Genomic DNA, 17491 nt, shown 5'->3' on the forward strand with positions numbered 1-17491 from the left:
CTCACCTTAAGTTGATTCGATACAACTTTAAGTCCATCATGGAGTGGTTTTGGTTTATCGTGTATCCTCGGTTTATGTGTCCGCTATTCATCTAGTTCCTCAATTCGTAGCCTTCATTCTTCATAGATAGGTCCATTGTTGTTATTTGAACATGGCTCATGTGTGTTTCTCGAACGTGTTTCCCGCACAGAGGGTTTCACAACATAATCAGTACTAGTAGTATGATTTATACAATCACCCTCAATTTTTGAGGGGTTACTCAAATTACGAGCTTGAAGAGTGATTGTTTCATCACCTATACGAAGTATGAGTTCACTTGTACCCACATTAATTATCGTTCTGGCAGTTGCTAAAAAGGGTCTCCCTAAAATTAAAGGTACGTTACTATCTTCCTCTATGTTTAGAACAACGAAATCAACTGGGAATATAAATTTGTCAATTTTAACGAGTACATCTTCAATGATACCCCCAGGAAATCTAATAGTTTTATCGGCTAACTGAATACTCATCCTAGTTTGTTTAGGTTTCCCAAGACCTAGTTGTTTAAAAATTTTATAAGGCATGACATTGATACTAGCCCCTAAATTAGCCAAAGCATTATTAACATCTAAGCTACCAATTAAACAAGGAATTGTAAAACTCCCTGGCTCTTTCAATTTGTTGGCCAGCTTATTCTGTAGAATGGCTGAGCAAACCGCATTCATCTCCACGTGCGACGTCTCATCCAACTTCCGCTTATTTGCTAAAAGCTCCTTTAAAAATTTAACTACGTTCGGCATCTATGAAAAAGATTTAATAAATGGTAAATTAATGTGTAATTTCTTTAGAAGTTTAAGGAATTTACTGAATTGTTTGTCTGTGCGGTCTTTTCTTGTCGCATTGGGGTATGGCACTCAAGGTTTGTAATCTTTACTTACCAGCTTCTGCTCATTCTGGTCCGTCTTATCCTTACCTTTGGTTACCTCAGTTTCTTACCTCGGTTCTGGTTCAAGTTTGACTAACCCTTCCTTCTCTTGAATGGTAATTGCATTAAGTTGTTCCCTTGGGTTAGATTCGGTGTTACTCGGCAAGCTACCTTGTGGTCGTTTAGAAATCAATTTGGCGAGTTCGCCTATCTGAGTTTCAAGCCTTTGGATCTACGCTTGTTGATTCTTAAGTACTGTTTCGGTATTCTGAAAACGAGTTTTTGATACTAAAATAAACTTTGTTAGCATCTCCTCAAGGTTCGACTTCTTTTCCTGTTGGTAAGGTGGTTGTTGAAAACCCGGAGGGTGTTATGACCTTTAATTTCCTTGACCACCCCACGAGAAATTGGGATAGTTCCTCCAACTTGCATTGTAAGTGTTACTATATGGGTATTTTTAGGTCTAGAATTATTGTTACCCATATATTGAACTTGTTCCTCCTCGGTGTCGGGGTTGAAGGATTGATATTCCATGTGTGCTCCTCTTCCATTTGAATCGCACCCCATAACTGGGTGTACCTGAGTAGAAACACACAAACCATTAATCTTTTTATTTAAAAGTTCTACTTAGTTAGATAGCATGGTAACCTTATCGAGGTTGAAAACATCGACCGCTTTCGTCGGCTTTGTCCTCATAACTTGCCACTGATAGTTGTTCAGTAACATCTCTTCAATAAATTCATAAGCTGCTTCAAGCGTTTTGCTATTCAAAGTTCCACCGACGGCTGCATCGATAAGTTGCCTCGTTGAGGGGTTCACACCGTTGTAGAACGTCTGAACCTGTAGCCAAAGTGGTAGCCCATGGTGAGGGCACCTTCTCAAAAGATTCTTGTATCTCTCCCATGCATCATAGAATGTTTCTAGATCCATCTGCACAAAAGAAGAGATGTCATTCCTCAACTTAGCAGTTTTAGCCAGTGAAAAATACTTAAGTAAAAAATTTTCGAAAAATACTGAACAAACTGTTGTATCATTTGAGTTGTGTTAGGTTTCAGTTCAAAATTATTCGCAGCAATAGAAGGCCTAACTATACTTGACTCAGTTCCTGTTAAATTAGGTTTAGCATAATTATACATAGTGCGCGGAGTAGGATTTTGATTTACTGGATCAGCAACAATCGCAGGAGGTAGCGGATTTTCCTGATTTTAGCCATCTCCTCGGTTGTAGTTGAAATATCATCCTCTTGCTCTTCCTCTGTGTATCTTAGGCTTCGCCTTATTTCTCTTCGATTTCTGTGGGCTATGCGATCGATCTCACTATCAAAAAGTAATGGTCTCGACGGGTTTCTTCTAGTCATACACTATAAAAACCTGCCAGAAGCGAATAAACGAAAAATTAAAAAAGAAAATAAAAATTTAAATTGCTATAAAAGTAAAATGGCTAAAGTAATAAAAATTGAGTGTTCCTAATATCTTAGCTCCTCGACAACGGCGCCAAAAACTTAATCGTGATATGATGTGATATATGATACATACAATAAGTTTTATAATTTATAATGGATTGCTCTTGAAAACTAACTATCACAATGAAGGCCAGCTCACCTGTCGAACAGTAGTATAGCTTTAGCATGACTGGATTGTCGAATTCCAAAGGAACTAAAAGTACTAGTATTAACTTTCTTTTTATTATCTAGCCTAAAAATTAAGGGTTTTGTTTATCTAAACTAATTAACTAGACTAAGAACATACAAAAAGAAATTTGGGAAAAATTTTTTGAGAAAATTGATTGATTAAGACAATACCTAAGGAAAAATCTACCTAGACTTCACTTGTTATTTGACTCTGAATTAGACAATTTATTCATTTGACTTGATTCGTAGAAATCCCTAAGTTATATTATTTTCTCCCTCGAGACTAACAACGTCTAATCCTAAGTTAATTAATTGAAATCTCTTTCTAATTAACTCATTAGTGTTGCATTAACTTGATCTATGGATTCCCTTATTAGGTTTCACCGTAATCCGACAAAATCTTGTCACCCTATCTCTAGGCGCGCAATCAACTCCACTTAATTATGAAAGATCTACTCTTAGACAGGGACTTTTGCTCCTCTGAATAAGCACATCAGTACTTGAATCAATATCCTAGAATATTAAAACAAGAATTAACACATAATTAAGAACAAATCAAATATTTATCATACAATTCAGATAACAATAACAAGATCCGTCATAGGTTTTATTCCCCTTAGGTATTTAGGGGATTTAGTTCATATTTATGAAAAAAAACATCTCAAAAGAATAAAGATAACATAACATAAAGAAAACCCAAAACTCCTGAAGGAAATTGAAGGGAGATCTTCAGTCTTGAAGATGAATCCGACTTCTGAGATGGATCAATCGGCTTTCTGTGAGTAATTCCTTGCCTCCTACTCCGTGTGTCCCTTCTAATCCTCCTCTAGTATGTTTAATTAGGCTTTAGAATGCCTCTAAGCCCTTAAGAGTGGCCTTTTCTGAATAAAATTAGACTTGGGCTCGACAGGGACATGCCCGTGTAACACGCCTGTATGCAAGTACTTCAAAACCGTGCTCAAGGCTGTTAAATAGGCACGGACGTGTGGTCTACCAGTGTAAGTCGTGTGTCGATTCTGCCAAATTAACACAGGAATGTAGTCTACCTGTGTCAGAGCCTGCTAGAACTACACGGCCGTGTGGTCTACCTGTGTGAGGAAGTCAAGGCCGTGTTATTCTCCAGGTTGGCCCATTTTCTCCGTTTTCGACCCGTTTCTCACTCTTTTTACTCTTCTATGCTCACCCAAGTATAAAACATGAAATTAAAGGATTAGGAGTATCGAATTCACCAAATTTAAGTATAAATCATCCATAAATGTGCTAAGGATGGGATAAAAATATGTATAAATTATAGTTTATCACACATGGCCCAGACACTTCCACACTGGTAATCCACATGCCCATGTTAGACACACGGTCAGACCACACACTCGTGTGTCATGGCCGTGTTGACTTAAAACCATATTAGAATTTCACACGGCCTGAGCATCATCACACAGGAGTGCCACACGACTGTGTACTTGTCGAGACCTATTTTAATTCTACTCAGAATAGGCTAATTTTAGGCTATTTTGGGCTTTCCAAAGTCTATTTAAACACACTAGGAGAGGATCTAAGGGGTACGCAAAGTAGAACACATGAATTACTCGAAGAACGCCAATGGATTTAGCTCGGAAGCAGGATCGCCTTCAAAACTGAAGATCTCCCTCCAATTTCTCTCTCGAAGTTTTTTGGTTTCTTTATGTTTGTTGTTTTCCTATTTTTGAGATGTTTTCCTACTACAATATGAACTAAACTCCCTAAATACCTAGGGAGGATGAAACCTAAGACGGATCTTATTATTTAATATTCTGAATTTAATGATAAATAATTGTTCTTGTTCTTAATTATGTTTAATAATTCTTGTTTTAATATTTTCAGGATATTGATTCAAGTTGATGTGCTTATTCAGTGGAGCAAAAGTCCCTATTTAAGAGTATATCTCACATAATTAAGCAGAGTTGTATACAAATCTAGAAAAAGGGCGGCATAAATCTGCCGGATTAGAGTCAAATCTAATAGGGGAATCCATAGATCGAGTTAATGCGACAATAGGGGTTTTAATTAGAAAGAGATTTCAATTAATCAACCTAGAGTAAGTTGTTTTTAGTCTCAAAAGAGATATTAACATAATTTAGGGATTTCTACTGATCAAGACAAGTGAATAAATCGTTAGATTCAAAATCAGAATAATAAGTGAAGTCTAGGTGGATTCTTCCTTGGGTATTGTCTTTATTATTGGTTTATTCGATTACTTTATTCACTATCTGCCGCGTTCATTAGTTAATTAGTTAGTTAATTTTAGACTAAAATAAATCCCTTATATTTTAGGCTAAATAATAGAAAGAAAGTTAATACTAGTACTTTTAGTCCTTTAAGATACGATACTCTGGACTCATCGTAACTATACTACCATTCAATAGGTGCGGTTGTCTTAGTCGTGATCGTAGTCAAGTTTAGTGGTTCATAAAACGATCATCAAGTTTTTGGCACCATTACCGGGGACTAAGATATTAGGAACTCTTGAATTTTATTACTTTAGCCATTTTTTTATTTTTATTGTAAATTACTTTTTGTTTTGATTTAATTTTTACTTCTCTTCTAATCACCCTGTTATTTGCTTCTGGCAAGAATCTCTAGTTTATGACTAGAACGAACCCCTCAAGATGCTTGCTATTTGATAGTGAGATAGAAAGCATAGCTCACAAAAATCAAAGAGAAATAAGGCGAAGCCTACAGTATATAGAGAAATAGCAAGAGGACGTGACCGATATACCCGAAGAGATGGCGAACAATCCGACTAATCCGCTAACTCCTGTAGTTGCTGCAAATCCAGTAAATCAACATCCTGCTCCTCGTACTATGTATGATTATGCTAAGCTTACTTTAATAGGAACTGAATCGAGTATTGTTAGACCTGCTGTTTTTGCAAATAATTTTGAACTGAAACCTAACACAATTCAAATGATACAACAGTTTGTTCAGTTTGATAGTTTGTAAGACAAAGATCCAAACACTTATTTAGCAAATTTTCTGGAATTCTGCGACACCTTTAATATCAATGGCGTTTCTGACGATGCCATTCACCTTCGGTTGTTTCCCTTTTCATTACGGAATAAGGCTAAATAGTGGTTAAACTCGTTACCACGAGGGTCAATCACTACTTGGGAACAAATGACCAAAAAATTTTTGCTTAAATATTTTTCGCCGACTAAAATGGCTAAATTGAGGAATTATATCTCTTCTTTTGTGCAGATGGATTTAGAAACACTTTATGATGCATAAGAGAGATACAAGGATTTTTTGAGAAGGTGTCCTCACCATGGGTTACCTTTATGGTTACAGGTTCAGACCTTCTACAACGGTGTGAACCCCTCAACAAGGCAACTGATTGATACAGCTGGTGGAACATTGAACAACAAAACACCTGAAGAGGCTTACGAATTTATTGAAGAGATGTCACTAAACAACTATCAATAGCAAGTCATGAGAATGAAACCGACAAAAGCAGCTAGTGTTTTCAACCTCGATGCGGTCACTATGCTATCTAACTAGTAGAACTATTGAATAAAAAGATTGATGGTTTGTATGATTCTACTTAGGTACATCCAGTGATGAAGTGTGATTCAAATGGAGGAGGGATGCACAACACAGACTATCCATCCTTCAACCCCAGCACCGAGGGAGAATAAGTCCACTATATGGGTTACAATTCTAGACCTCAGAATAATCCATAGAGTAACACTTACAATACAGGTTGGAGGAACCATCCCAATTTTTCGTGGGGTGGTCAAGGGAATCAAAGGCCACAACACCCTTCAGGTTTTCATCAACCACCTTACCAACAAGAGAAAAAGCTGAACCTTGAGGAGATGCTTAAAAAATTTATCTTGGTGTCAAAAACTCATTTTTAAAATACCGAGACAGCACTTAAAAATCAGCAAGCATCGATTCAAGGGCTCGAAACTCAAATAGGTTAGCTTGCTAAGTTGATCTCTGAACAACCGTAAAGGTGGGTTGCCTAGTAATACAGAAACTAACCCAAGGGAGCAACTCCATGCCATCACTGTGCACGACAAAGAAGGGTTAGCTAAACCTAAATCTGAAATGATGCAAGAAGCTATGGTAAGAAATGGTAAGGTTGAGGTGAGTCATGGTACACAAAAGTCGGTAAGCAAAGAATATAGACCTTGTGTGCCATACACCAATGCGACAAGGAAAGATCACACAGACGAAAAATTCGGTAGATTCCTTAAACTCTTTAAAAAATTACATATTAACTTACCGTTTATTGAAGCTCTTTCGCAGATGCCAAACATAGTTAAATTTTTAAAGGAGCTTTTAGCAAACAAACGAAAGTTAGATGAGTTATCGCATGTGGAGTTAAATACAGTTTGCTCAGTTATTTTGCAAAACAAGCTACCCAACAAACTGAAAGATCCAGGGAGTTTTACGATTCCTTGTCTAATTGATAGTTTGAATGTTAATAATGCCTTAGCTGATTTAGTGGCAAGTATTAATGTCATGCTCTACAAGATGTTTAAGCAGCTAGGACTAGGGAAACCCAAACAAACTAGGATGAACATACAATTAACTGATAAAACTATTAGATTTCCTAGGGGTATCGTTGAAGATATGCTTGTTAAAATTGACAAATTCATATTCCCAGTAGATTTTGTTGTCTTAGACATGGATAAGGACAGTGACGTACCCTTAATTCTAGGCAGACCCTTTTTAACAACTGCTGGATCTATCATTGATGTTGGAACAGGTGAACTCACATTTCGTGTAGGAGATGAAACAATTATTCTCTAAGCTCATGATTCTATTAAAATGTCTAGTGATAGAGATGATATTACAAGTCATTTTGATGTGAGTAACATTACAACTCAGCCTTTTGTGTAGGAATTTCCTTGCAAAGACGTGATGGAGCCATAGCCAAACTCATTCAATACCAACAGGACGTTTCTTGAAGAACGAAGATTACAGATTGAGGAACTAGATGAAAGGCTAACACAAGTTAAGGAGAAACTGAGAGTACAAGAGGAACCAAAGTGAATCCATGACGAGCCTACACAAGGTACTGTTGGATGATACAGACCCTCGTATTACCAATTCTGAGCTTAATAAAGCAATTTCCTTCACGATACTAAATGTCTTCCCGTACGGTACAGTCGAGGTAACACATACTAATTTCGGCACTTTCAAGGTAAACAGTACTTGACTCAAACCTTATTTTGATCAAATTGATAGCAGGAAAGAGGAGTTTCGACTCTGTGAACCACCATAACCGTGAAAATATGAGGTGAGTCGAGCTTAGACTCTAAATAAGTGCTTCTCGAGAGGCAACCTGAGTACTAACACCACTAAATAGCTTAGTTTATCTAATTTTCATGTTATAAGTGCAAGTTTTACACCCATATGGCCTGGACACACGAGCGTGTCCTTCGTCATGTGGAAACAGGGCTAAAATTTCCCAAAAATTGACATGAACACGGCCTGCAATAAATCTACATGGTCGTAGGAAACACAAGGCCTGGACATACGGGCGTGTCCTAGGCCATGTGAAACCTGGAGCTTAATATCTCAAATTTTAACAAGTCAGAGAGTTACACAGGCAAGGCCCATGGCCGTGTGAGAGACATTGTCAATCCACATAGACGTGCGATAGGTTATACGAGCGTATGAGTGAGCCACACGGGTGTGGACGAAGTAAAAAACATAAAACACGACCGTGCGACACGGTCGTATGAACCACACGGCTAGGACACACTGGCGTGTCTAAGGCCATGTGACGAATGGGCATTAAATTTTCGCGACGAACATGGGCTACACTAGAGCCACACGGGCATGTGGCTCAGCTGTGTGGCTCAACACAGGGTCGTTACATGACCGTGTCCCTTTTTAAAATCGTCTTCTTCTTCAAAAGCTTTGTTCCTCAGCCTCTGACCCCAACCCTGTCCCCTACTCCGACCATTGTTTGACCACCATCAAAAGCATTCTTTTTCCTCTTCCTTCTTCTTCTCTCCTTTCCTCTTTCACCATCAATCTTCCACATGCACACAAGCGCCGACCAACAGCCCCCTCCCTTCGTCGCATGCTTCCATCAACGCAACTGCGCCCGCCCCACCCAGCATCTAGCCAAGACCTGTACCAGCCGCCGCCGTTCGTAACTCCATCCGTCCTATCCACCGTCGGTCCTTGTTTCTCATTTTTTTAGTTTACTTTCTTATTATTATTATTATTATTATTATTATTATTATTATTATTATTATGTCTTTTATTGTTTCTATTGGATTCTCTGTTCTTGATTCATAAATCTTTTCATTGTTAATTTTACTTAAGTACTAATTTGCTTAGTTTTAATACAAGTCTGGATAGTATTTTAGTTATTTGGGTTCTTTGATTTATTTGTTTGTGTCTTCCTTTATTTTAGATATATATTCCTATTAGTTTTTTTATTATTATTATCCTTTGATAGCATTCTATTTACTTAGTTTAATCGATTGAGATGAATTTTGATGATTATTTTGTATTCGTCTGCCTATTGTGATGATTCGTCCAAAATTGTGTGATTCCCTTCTTACAGTTTCTCTATGACGAACACACGAGGCAAGTCCAAAGTTGCTATTCCCCCTTCGAAAAAGAGGAAGGGGCCTGGTGCGACCTCTTTAAGTACCTCTGCTGAAGTGCACCATCCTCTTCTGCACTTCTCGTTAGACCCGCAAGATGATTTATTCCAACTCCTCCGCATACGACCATTGGGAGTGGGCCACTATATCGATTAGGCTGCTTTGGAGCAGGTCCACCTCAGTGACCTCGTTCAAGCCCATCTTACCACAACTCCATGGAATCTTTTTTCCAGATCATCGATCCTACTTACATGGAGTTGACCCTTGAGTTTTGCACCACATTCCATCTTCAGCACGTGATGTCCACCCATGACGAGGCTGGCACTATTACATTTCGACTTGGTAGCCTCATACGACACATGAGTGTGCCAGAGTTTGGAGCTGCTTTGGGCCTATACACAGAGGAATTTATGGCCTCTCAGGACTTTCTCTACCTCCACCATCATATTCACTACTCGCCCTCCTGCTGTTGGACAGATCTTACTGTGAGTTAGATTCCCTACGATGTGAGGCGCTCCAAAGCGACTTCTCTCCCTCCAGCACTACAATATATCTATGCCATCTTGGCTCACACCTTGACTGGGAGGCGAGAGAGTACAGAGTCGTAAGCACTACTGACGCCTATTTATTATGGAGCATGGCCACCGGTCATGTCTTCGACTTTGCTTATTTCATCACTCTCGCTTCCAGACACCAGACAGACCATCATAGGGAGGGTCCCATTTGTTTGGGTCCCTATGTCACTCGCCTAGCTTGCTATTTCGATCTCTTCAACACACCGGAGATGTCATCCACACTTACTCTTGTTGGCCAAATGTCCCCTTAAGGCATCTCGAGCATGATTCATATGAGGATGATAGAGCGGGGTCGTGGAGTGCATCCTCCTCAGTATCGATTGTTCCAGTCTAGCACTCACAATGAGCCCGAGGACATTACTAATGATGTTCCTCCCCATCATGAGGACCTACCTTTTTAGCCACTTCCGAGTCACAGATTTGTTCAGTCTGTTGCCACCTTGGCAGACCTCTCTGAGCGATTCACACGCTTTGAGTAGTATTTCACTCAGTAGTTCAACAGCTCTGCTCAGCGATTTGACAGTATAGAAATAACCCTGTAGCAGATCTGCCAGCATTCTACATTTCGCCTCTAGCACCCCACCTCGCGATGCATCTGATGGTGAAGACCTTTGAGTCCACTTATGTTATTTTTATTTTTATTTTTATTTTTATTTTTATCTTTATTTTTATTATGTTGCTTTTAGAGACTCATTTTTTTAACTAATTTTATCTTTATGGCTTTTATCGAGTAACCCTCTAATCTTCTTCAACAGTTGTGTTTCATTTTCTTTAGTTGCTTAGAATCATGCAATAAAATTCACTTTGCCTACATCTCAGCTCTTCATTATTCTAGGATTTTTCATCCAATTTTCAAGGCAGTTTCAATTTTCTCCCTCTCTTATGATATCCTACTTATATTGGTATTATCTATCTTTGTACATTGAGGACAATGTACATCTTAAGTGTGGGGAGGCTAATTGTATTATTATTTGAAAATCCCTGAATTATATCTTGTCATAAAATAATTTTCTCATGTTACTATTAGTGTGAATTCTGATTGTTTATAATTTTATTGATATGTTCTGAATTAAATCATAGGTAATTGTGCATTGATTGTTTAAACTTTAAGACATTAGAGAATCAAACATGATAAGTTGGCTTTTAAAGCATATATCTTTTAAAGCATATATCTTTCTTGCTCACTTATTTTATTGGTGAGATTTTGAGCCTTTTAAAGCATATATCTTTCTTGCTCACTTATTTTATTGGTTATGAGTGTGTCAACATTGATTTGTTATTCTAGAACTTGCTTCGATTATGCATGTCAAGACCACACCTTTGATTTGATATACTGAGATGATAAAGGCACTTAGTTTTTAACCCACTTACCCCATAAAAAGCCTACCCACATAATTGAACCTTAGTGAACCCCTTTGAGCTTTAACCATTGGTTTTTTATTTTCCCCTTAATGTTAACCCACAACTTAATCCTTTTTGATTCGTTAAGAATTTCTCCATTTTTATTGACTCCCTTTTTATTGAGATTTGATTTGATTAGTTACCTAACTATGTTCGTTCATTTCATTTGCTGAATTATGTCTTATTATGTACTTTCTATTATTATTCTTATTCTTAAAAAAAACAATGTATATTTATATACTCATGTAATTACATATTGTTATACTTCCGTAATAAGCTAGGACAAGTTAAAGTTATTATTTTGAGAAAAAGCTCACTTTATTAATTTTGGATAGTTTTAATTTTGGCACTTGTTTGTAATTCAGTAATTAGCTTTATTTTTATAAGGTTGGTAATTTATTAAATTGATCTCGATTCTAACTCTCTTTTTCAGCCTTTATCCACACCTTTAACCCAAGCCCCATTATAACCCTGCTAAAGACCTTTTGATTTGTGCATCATCTCATTTATAGTGGTGGAGATTTGATTGTCATGCAAGCCTATGGTAATAACTTTTCATGTTTGACTAATGAGTGCTTAATTATTGAACCTTAAACACTTTGAGTGATTTGAGTGAATCTTTAGTGAGGATGTAAACTCTTGTCGATTTGGAATTAAAGGTAGTTATTTGGATAAAGGGAAATACCTATGATTTTGTGATTAAAATGCTCAACTTGGATTGTTTGAAACTTTGATGTTCTTTTAGTTGAATTCTCAATGTATGATTATTTGTGAATTATTTCGAAACATTATTGATAAGAATTATAAGTTGAGAAGAATGCATTTTAATTGTGAGTTGAGGATTTTGCTTGAGGACAAACAAATGCTTAAGTGTGGGGATATTTGATAAACCTCAAAAGTAACATATATTAATCCCATGCTTGACATATTTTCGGATGATTTATCATAAGATTTAGTGAATTTGATGCTCCTAATCCTTTAATTTCATGTTTTATATCCAGATGAGCATAGGAAAGCAAAAAGTGCGAGAAAAAGGCCAAAAAGGACAAAATAGGATTATTTCAGTGCTACACATGGCCCAGACACTTCCACACGGGTAATCCACACGCTAGTGTTAGACACATGATCAGAACACACGCCCGTGTTTCATGGTCGTGTCGACTTAAAACCATATCAGAATTGCACATGGCCTGAGCCCCATTATACGGGTGTGCCACACGACCGTGTCCCTGTCGAGACCTATTTTAATTCTACTCAAAAAAGGCTAATTTTGGGCTATTTTGGGCATTCCAAAGTCTATTTAAACACACTAGGAGAGGATCTAAGGGGTACGCAGAGTAGAACACAGAAATCACTCAAAGAACGCCAACGGATTCAGCTCGGAAGTAGGATCGCCTTCAAGACTGAAGATCTTCCTCCAATTTCTCTCTCAAAGTTTTTTGGTTTCTTTATGTTTTGTTTTTTTTCCTACTATAATATGAACTAAACTCCCTAAATACCTAGGGAGGATGAAACCTAAGACGAATCTTATTATTTAATATTCTGAATTTAATGATAAATACTTGTTCTTGTTCTTAATTATATTTCTTAATTCTTGTTTTAATATTTTTAGGATATTGATTCAAGTTGATGTGCTTATTCAGTGGAGCAAAAGTCCCTGTTTAAGAGTAGATATCACATAATTAATTAGAGTTGCATGCAACCCTAGAAATAGGGCGCCATAAATCTGCCGGATTAGAGTCAAATCTAATAAGGGAATCCATAAATCGAGTTAATTCGACAATAGGGGTTTTAATTAGAAAGAGATTTCAATTAATCAACCTAAAGTCAGTTGTTTTTAGTCTCGAAAGAGATATTAACATAATTTAGGGATTTCTACAGATCAAGACAAGTGAATAAATTGTTAGATTCAGAATTGGAATAATAAGTGAAGTCTAGGTGGATTCTTCCTTGGGTATTGTCTTTATTATTAGTTTATTCGATTACTTTCTTCACTCTCTGTCGCGTTCATTAGTTAATTAGTTAGTTAATTTTAGACTAAAAAAATCTCTTATATTTTAGGCTAAATAATAGAAAAAAAGTTAATACTAGTACTTTTAGTCCTTTAGGATACGATACTCTGGACTCACCGTAACTATACTACCATTCGATAGGTGCGCTTACCTTAGTCGTGATCGTAGTCTAGTTTAGTGGTTCATAAAACGATCATCATTATCCGTTTGGCATAGTGGAACCCGTCAATTTTTAGTCTTCAGGTGGATTAGAGTCTAGCGTAATGTATATGTCGTGGAAGTGATTAAGGATCTTGTCTCAGGATATTCTGATGCTTAAGAAAAGATCATGTTAAGAAAAAAGTAAGCCTGGTGAGAGTTACTGCCAAAAGTATGATATGCCCAATTACCGAAGCAATGTGTTAACTGGGTTTTGTAAAGTGTCCTGATTCGGAGTCAACTAGATTGATTGGTCAAATATCATTGATATGGAATCCTCATTTGTGTTTCTTTAGGAATCTGTAGGCCACTAAGAAGGACAAATTTTGGATTCAGTGACACTTGTTATGTTCCACTAATAGGAAATTGGGTATATATATATGTGTGAAAAGGGTTCATGAGGGAGTTTCTTCTTCCTTTAATATATTACTCTCTAATTTTTTTCTTAAACTTAAATGTTATCTCTTCTTCATTAAGTTGGAAGTCAAGTATCTTGATTTAATTAGTGGTTGTTCCACTTTCTGATAAGTATTATAGCTTTGAATTTTAAGTTTTGAATAAGTAAGTCTATTAAGAGGTATATGAACAGTAAGTCATGAATACAAGGCCTTGCATTGGGGTTATTTATGATTGAGATGTTAGCAGATTGTACAAAAATAGGTTTTAATGGTGAATCTATATTCTTTAAGCAGTTGCTGTTGTTGGGTCGAGATGGATGTCCACGTCTAGAGCTTTAAGCTACAATTGGATGAGTATTAAGTGAGTCTCTATTCTAACTTTTATATGTTAATTGTTTAGGTAAAGACATGTATATAATGATAACACCTCAGATAATAGGTAAGTATGTGAAGCATACTAAAAATGATATATGTATGTGATGATGTTATGTATGGAGTATTGTATGAATATAAAGTGATTGATAAGTATGCAGGTAAAGTCTGATATAGGAATGTACCAATTGATCAGCTGTGCGTAAACAAATCTGGGTAATGAATTTCGAGTAAAATATCCATTTATGATGCCTTTAGTAGGGTGGTTATATTACTAACCAGACTGTAGATCACGATATGTAAATAAGTGCATGACCATGTGGCGGGACCCATAGCATTGTATGATCTGAAGACACTCATGGTGATGCCTCTAGTAAAATGAAGACTAGACTGATAGATCACGACCTAAAAGTATGTAAGTCTATGTGGTGGAGACTTGTAGCGTAATATGATGATATGAATATTCATGGTGATGCCTTCGGTAATATGTAAATCAAACTAGCAAATCATGACATGAAGTTATATATAAGTCTATGAGAAAGAAACTCATGAGACCTTCTAAGAAAGTCCGTCCGGATAGTAAACACATGATTTTGTATGTTGCCTATGTGGCGTGATCTACTAAGCCTTTGTGGTGTATTTTGAATTGCCATTGTGGCGAATCCCGATACGTCTGTGTGGCTTATTCGGTAATATGTATATGCATGGAAAGTTAGGTTATTCACCTTTGTGTTAGGATCTGGGTAAATTTTGAGATTTCTTCTATAGCTAATTCTATGATGAGTATCTAATGAGTTTGAAGATAGTATGGTTTGTCTGATATGGTAGTAATATTAATAAGCCGTGAGAGGCAAATTTTGAATGAGGAATTACGTTTGTACTTTTAAAGGGAATTCGCCTTAATAGTCTGTCAGTTTGAAGTAAGGGCATATTCATATTGTGAAATGTATAAGTGTCTGTTAGTTTGATTTTAGTTACTTTAATCTAAGTTATCTAATATCTGTCAAATTTGGGTGGTATCATGTACTGTTCTGGGAAAAGCTGGAATTTAAGTCATTGGTAAATTTGGTATTCTTACGTTATGAATTATAGATGTTTAGAATTCTTCGGAATGATTTGGAGTGTTTCTGATCAGTATGTGAATGTATGGAATTTGAGTCAAGGTATGTTATGACTAATAATATGATTAATAAAACTTGGTGTTAGAATCCGCCAAAAGTGAATAAGTAGTATCCGCCAAGAGAATAGTATCTGTGGTCAACTATTTTAGAATAAATGTTGAAAGTTGTCTAAATAGAAGAGAAAAGATAGTATCATCCGGTAAAATCTGAAGTCAGCCAATTAGTTAAGTATGATACAATAAGTATGGCAAGTGGCGCATAAGTAAATATATAGGTATCAAACAATGTGTAGGTATCTGCCAAAGACAGATTTGGTAATCCAAATATCCAGAATGTAGAATTTAGCAAGAAAGGTTCCAAGGTATTTTGAATTCAAACTCACTAAGTTTCTGTAACTTACAAGTGTTTTGTTTATGTTTCAAGTGATGTTGTTTGAAAGAGTTCGCCAAGAAGGACGACGCCAGGAAGGCACCAAGGAAGCGACGATCCGGGTTATTATGCATACAGTGGACAACTTAGTAATAAGGCATATAGTAGGATTACGCCTTATCGTGTTTGTTTTCTGTAAACTTATGTGTTGTAAAAACTTGTGACAAGTCTGATGTATTATTTTATCTTTTTAAATATTTTTCTTTATTTATTTAATAGTAAGATCTTAGTTAAAATAATAAGGAATATGTTTTAAGTCAATAGTACAAGTTGACTTTCTTTAAAAGTTTTTGCTAAGTACAAGGGAAGTAACACTTGAGATTCAGACCTGGTGAATTTGGTCGGGTTGAGGGCGTTACATGATGATTGGTTTATTATTTGATTGTGTTAAGATGTTTAGTAAACTAGAATTGACGCCTCTAGTTGAAAATGTTCATAGATGAGACTAGGAGGAGATTTTACCATGTAAAACCTTAAAATGATCATACTGAGTAGTGAGACCGAGGTGAGCTATTAACTAAGTGAGACTAAGAGAACATCCTAGGCAATAGTTCCTAAGTGTCAATATGATTGAGAAGGGATTTCCATTAGGAATGATGATACAATCTAAACATGCATGTCAATTCAATTAGTAACTAGTTGAACAACTGATCATCGCATTGTTAATTGCATTAGTCTAATAAAGAAAGAGGACTTGTAGGTTAGCTTACTTAGTAAACAATCTAGGTTAACTCTTTTATGATTTTGATATTGATTTCATTATCAATCATTAAGCAAAGTAAGTTGATAATTTCCTAACTAGTAAGTCGTGTAACTAGTTCATGGTTTACTAATCAATACTTAAGGAAAACGATCTTTCGAATGCTTGTATAAGTATTTCATTATAAAAGAGTACTATTATATTACATCTTGACACTGTTATGTTTGCGATTTTTCTGTGCTAAAAATTGTTAATATATATGTTTTGCAAGTGAAATGTACGTGGACTATAAAGTTGTTGATGCCGTTACCGAGAATTATAATGGCATAACCATGAATAGTTGTTCGATTTGTTTACTAGTTAAGTAATATCAATTAAAAGATAGTTGGATTAGTTAGTGCCCTTTTATTTCTTTGTATTATTTTTTTATTGTGTTGATAAGTGTTTATTTTTTTTAAAATTTTTGTAAGTTTTGGTTAATTAAAAGAAATTTAAAAAAAAGATATTTTAAAATATCGAAAACATTTTATTTTTATTCTATTTAATTTTAATGTTTCAATATTTTTTTGAAAATTCCTTTTCTTTTCTTTTCATTATTTATTTCAAATCCTAAAAAAATTGTTTTTTTTTGTTTTTTTTTCATGTGTTATAAATCAAAATATCACTAAATTCTATTCACTCCAAAAATTTTAAATCAAATAAATATTATTAAAAATAAAATATTTATAATGATAATTTAAAAATAAATTGAATAATAATAACCATATTGGTCAATTCAAAAGACTTTTTACTATTGTTTCATATACAAGTTGTTATTTCTTACACTAGATCTGCACCTTTTAACCCCACAAGTAGAATTAAAAATTTGTCATACGTCCCATTCATTTTATATTTTTAACTTTTTAATTTTTTTACTATATCTTAAAACCACATGTCATGTTCTCAATTTGTTTATAATTTGTTTATGGAGTTTTTAAACTCCACTAGAATATACCAAATAATTTTGAAATACTACAACATTTGATTTTACAATATTCTAGTCAAAATTTTTAATTCTACATATAAGGTTCAAATACTACAACACTTCTCATTTTTTGAATTATTATTATTTATTATTTTAGTACCCCATCAAAAGGATAT

The 17491-nt window shown here is 35.6% G+C and overlaps 2 non-coding genes across 2 annotated transcripts; one reads left to right on the top strand and one right to left on the bottom strand.

Moving 5' to 3' along the window:
* Positions 1–1760: 1760 nt before the first annotated feature.
* Positions 1761–1867, top strand: LOC121211656 (small nucleolar RNA R71). Its single transcript, XR_005906875.1, has one exon. It is a non-coding gene; the product is annotated as a small nucleolar RNA R71 (small nucleolar RNA).
* A 3868-nt stretch (positions 1868–5735) lies between these two features.
* LOC121211655 (small nucleolar RNA R71) lies at positions 5736–5842 on the bottom strand. The gene has a single exon (XR_005906874.1). It is a non-coding gene; the product is annotated as a small nucleolar RNA R71 (small nucleolar RNA).
* Between the last annotated feature and the right edge of the window lie 11649 nt (positions 5843–17491).

This window comes from Gossypium hirsutum, chromosome A12 (assembly GCF_007990345.1).
Source record: "Gossypium hirsutum isolate 1008001.06 chromosome A12, Gossypium_hirsutum_v2.1, whole genome shotgun sequence".
NCBI lineage: Eukaryota > Viridiplantae > Streptophyta > Magnoliopsida > Malvales > Malvaceae > Gossypium > Gossypium hirsutum.